The sequence below is a fragment of the Crocodylus porosus genome, unplaced genomic scaffold (assembly GCF_001723895.1).
Source record: "Crocodylus porosus isolate Cpor-Errol unplaced genomic scaffold, CroPor_comp1, whole genome shotgun sequence".
In the NCBI taxonomy this organism is placed as follows: domain Eukaryota; kingdom Metazoa; phylum Chordata; order Crocodylia; family Crocodylidae; genus Crocodylus; species Crocodylus porosus.
Genome location: NW_017728906.1, coordinates 43,123,032 through 43,127,722, shown reverse-complemented (window position 1 = coordinate 43,127,722; position 4,691 = coordinate 43,123,032). Strand labels below are relative to the sequence as shown.

Sequence of the window (4,691 nt, the reverse complement as noted above, 5' to 3'; positions counted from 1 at the left end):
CATATCCAAGTTGGTCCAATAAAAGATATTACACAAAAAACAAACAAAAATACCTTGCCTCTTATCCAAAGAAGGAAGTTAATGCCATTCTTTTTTTTTCCTTCAACAAATAAAAATCCATTTATGTAGATTCAGAAGGGGAAACATTTGGAAAGTTGACAGGCTATCTTATTTAAAATCCTAATCCCTGATAAAGATTTTCCATGAAAGAAAAAAAAGCCCCCCAAAATAATTCACCAAAAGTCAAAAGATTGAAGTTGCCAAGCCAAGGGTTCCTATGACATCTTAATTCAGCACCATTTGTGTGGATGGATTACAGTACAATCTAATTTTGTTGTCACATGCTACATAATTCAGAAGAAAAGCTGTCGACCAGTGGAGGCCAACCTTTTTGGCAGGTGTGCTACAAATTAGCCTCACACCCTCCCTGAGTGCCAGTCTGATCTCCATCCCTTGCCTGATTTGCTGCTCTGCTTTGTACTACTGTGTTCCCTGCTCCCTCCCAAATCTGCTGAATGCCACAGTCTACCACCAGTAGGCCACCTCAGCTTCAGAGTGGCTGTAAGGCAGGAACCATCCCTCACTGTGTCTAGTATGAGGCAACCCAGATCATGGCTGGGGTCTGTGTTACTATAAATAATTCCTGATGCAACTCTTAGACAGATCCCTACTCCAGCAGAATTTGGGACAGAATGATAACCTGCCTCTGAACACCCACCTGAACCCAATGCCATTCCATCATGACTACATGATAGCAGCCATGAAGGGGACCCAACAGTGAATGCTGCTTGGAACAGAAATGTGTCTGCATTCAGAGGCTTCTCCTGCTCCCGTCTCCCAAATACAACAGCATAAATCCCACAGAATACTAGCTGAAGGGCACTGGAAGAGTTCCAAGCATGTCACAGATCTGGCATTCCTCTTCTTCCACACATCTCTAGAAGGCTCAGACAGTCTTGGCTCTCATCTGCTGGTATTAGTGGAGGAAAGAACATGAGCTATTTAAGGAATTACCCATCTTCCTCAGACAGTCCTAAATGCTTGGGAAAAGCACTGGTATTTTCATTATCTTTTTAATTGCAGACAAGAAAAAAAATCAGTCTCAATACTCATGTAAAAGCAGCTTAGTTGATGGCATCTTGGTAATACGATACAGAGTCCAAAACCTACATGCTAGGGATTATGAAAGTTTTTCAGAAACCATTCACTTTGAACAGTGGAGACTGTTTGTTTTTTTTTTTTTTTTTGTGTAGCGCTTGGAAATGAAGCCCACCCTCCGGAAGAAAATTAGCTTTAAAAAAAAACAACCCCACTCTTCCCCCCCTTCCGCCACCCCCACTCTATTTAACACATTTTGAATGTGATTTAGTTGACTGCATTGGTGTTATGTTTGCATACCTAGCTGTCTCCTGACTTCAAAAGTCTTCACACTATTTTTTTACTAAGAACTTCAATTATCACCACTGATTTTTAAAAACATTATTTGCCTTTATGCTACCTTTTGCATCAGAGGCCATGAAAATAAAAGTGTTTCAATTTTCAGTTACAGGAAATTGAATCTCACCTTCATATTCCTAAATAGTACCACAATGCTGTAACATTTGGATTACAAACACTGCTTGTGAAGTGTGGTCTGCATTCTGTAGAACTTGCCTGTTTGTACAGAGCTTAATTTCTGGCCCAAACTGTCTTACTTTTGGAGCCATTACTGAACTCCATAAATAGCCTACATTATAAATTCTTCAGACAGGGACTATGCTATTGCTGATGAGTGTCCGTACAATGGGATGTATGCCTACCTTGTATGCTGCCATGGTATAACACATTGTGCATTATAAGCCACAAAATAGGTTAGCAACCTGAAAAATTAATATATAGTAATTTATTCTCAAAGGAAGAAGTACTTTCAATTTTTTTCCATACATGAAGGAAATGTACACAGAAAATATGATCTGAACTAAATATTTTCAAGAAATCCAAGCTGTTTCCATAAAATTTAGGATGGAGTATTTCTATGGTGATGGTAGAAAGCATACAGCAGCAAAGAAAATCTCTATTTTTAAGGCTAGATCAATACACTGGCTGTAAATGAATATATGTACTAGAATAGCTGTGAAGCTACTCCAGCTATGACCTTTACAGGAGGTGAGGCAAAGAAGGTCAGCATTTGATATTTACTTACACTGTGCCACATAGTCAAAAAGGCATTCTCTGTGTGCTCTTTCTGTGACACTTTGCTCACAATTACAAAAGCCTAATCCTGTCCACACTGATTTATGTGGCAGATTCCTATCAATTTCAAGGGCAGCAGGACCAGAAGGAGTATGCCTTCAGTCACTTATTTTTAGCAGACAGGGGGCCTATGGAGTACACAAAATAAGCAGTCCCTATTCCCAGAAGTTCCTGTCTATACCCAGGGATCCTCAACTCCCAGCCCACTAGCCGGATCTGGCCCCCAGCACCAGGTTATCCAGCCCAGGGTATACCCACATAACTGTGGGGAGCCTTGCAGACTGTGGGCACATGAACTAGATAGGTTGGGTGTGCAGGGGCTGATCCCAGTGTGTTGGGCCAGGCAAGAGTGACACATGGCCACGTGGGGCTGGACAGGGGTAGTATGGGGTCCCCATCTGGTCATGAGGTATGACACACGACAATGATCCGGGGGCACGGGGTCTGATCCAACCCACAGATGGTCCCACTCTTTTCATGCGGCCCATGGAACCAAAATGGTACAGTACTTACCAAATCTAAAGTCTGTAGTGCTGTCCTATACTGTGTTTTTACCCTGCTCAAGCCATAGCTCATGATTTACAGCATTCGTATGTCACTAAAATACTAATACCTTGCTTTATTGGTATTTAGAGATAGCACTATTGATTATATACACTTGATAAGGCATTTAGGTCTCAGTTCTGCACCCATTTACTTTGATGACAAAACTCATTGACAGGAGGCCTCACAGAGCTCATTTCGGAACTACAAATACTTACCTTTTCATGTTTTTGTTAGCAACAGCACACTCCTTTCCTTCTTATAGGTACATTATATTTGGTTTCCAAGTACAACATGTGTTACAAGAGAACCTTGATGCATCACTTGTGCATTAAAAATGACTCTCTAGGCTCTTTACTACCAGGTGGATTTGTACATTTGCTGCATTTTAAATTTCACAGTTAATGGAGGATTAAGTAATACGCATCTTAGCTCCATTTTACAAGCAAATAAAACTGTCTTCTTGGTTCCTGACCTAAAAATTTAAGCAACAGATTTATGCATATCTCTTGATTGCTTTCATTATAGTTATGCAATGCTTTTTCAAATTAGTTTTGGTGGGTTAGGATATAAATAGCTGCACTGCTAATGGCACCCAGGGATTTATGGCCAATATCCAGATTGTCCACTGACTGACTTCATTTTCCCTTTGATCAAACTTGTTCCACTCTTTGTAAGTGTAGAAACAGGTAATGGAAAACTCAGGGTTTGCTGCAAGTTCTTCTTAAAGGCCAATTAATTTTTAAAAAAAGAATGAATAAGAACCCACAGTGGAGCTAAACCCAGAGCAGCTGGCAGTCATTAAGGCAATTTTCCAGTGGGTAGAACATGTTTACTAAGAGGATGAAAATAAAAAGTTTACTGGAGTAAGTGTAACCATTATCAGAGCATCTGGATTGAGAAGTTTTAGTTTTCCTCACCTCATATAGATTATAAAGTGAGAGGGGACAGCTGCCTTCCCTTTTATTCTAGCAAATGGTGAAAACTTTAACATAACCCCACTGCTATGCACCCGAGCTATCTGTGCAAAGAGCTGATATACATGATTGCTGCCATATCTGAAATTAAATATTCAGTTCTACACATAGAAATAAGATATCCCTAAAAAAGAAATCAGTGTAGTGTAACCAATTAAGAATTGTCTAACTGATGTCCCCTCAAACAATACCTTGTTTCCAAGAACTTGTACTAACCTTGATTATTTCCAAGAACCTGTAAAAACCTAAGACCAACTAAAGGAGTAACTCTGTTCTGACTTTCTGTCATGCACCTTTACTTCAGTGTACTTCATCTTGTGGGGTACCATACAGAGAAATGAGCAACACCTACAGCAGGGGTGGGCAATTATATCAGCTGGAGGGCTGCTTAACGAGTTTTGGCAAGTGGTCAAGAGCTGTAAGGGTAGTCATCTCACCCTTTGACAGGTGCCTCACCCCCTGGCTGCCATCTTGCCACTAGAAGGCCCTTCTCTTACCCCCAGAAGGCATCCTTTGGGGGAGTGCTATCTTAGAACCAGAAAAAAACAACTTGTATACTAAAACTCAAAAATCTTATTATAATGTATTTAAATTTTATTTAAAAAATATTTTGTCCTAGTTTCATAGTTTCTAGGGTCGGAAGGGACCTGAGTAGATCATCGAGTCCGACCCCTGCCATGGCAGGAAAGAGTACTGGGGTCAAACGACCCCAGCAAGGTGTATATCTAGCCTCCTCTTAAAGACCCCCAGGGTAGGAGCCAGCACCACTTCTCTTGGAAGTTGGTTCCAGAACCTAGCCGCCCTGACCGTGAAGTAGCGCCTCCTGATATCTAGCCTAAATCTACCCTTTACCAGCTTGTGACCGTTATTCCTGGTCACTCCTGGCGGTGCTCGGGGGAACAGTGACTCCCCCAGTGCCTGCTATTCTCCTCTAAATAG

General features: G+C 41.1%; 1 long non-coding RNA gene across 1 annotated transcript in view; it reads left to right on the top strand.

The window, feature by feature from the left end:
• The first annotated feature begins 1,279 nt into the window (after positions 1-1,279).
• Positions 1,280-4,691, top strand: part of LOC109305857 — a 20,875-nt gene continuing 17,463 nt past the window's right edge. The window contains exon 1 of the long non-coding RNA XR_002099736.1: positions 1,280-2,906. This is a non-coding gene — a long non-coding RNA (uncharacterized LOC109305857). The remainder of the gene's footprint in view (positions 2,907-4,691) is intronic.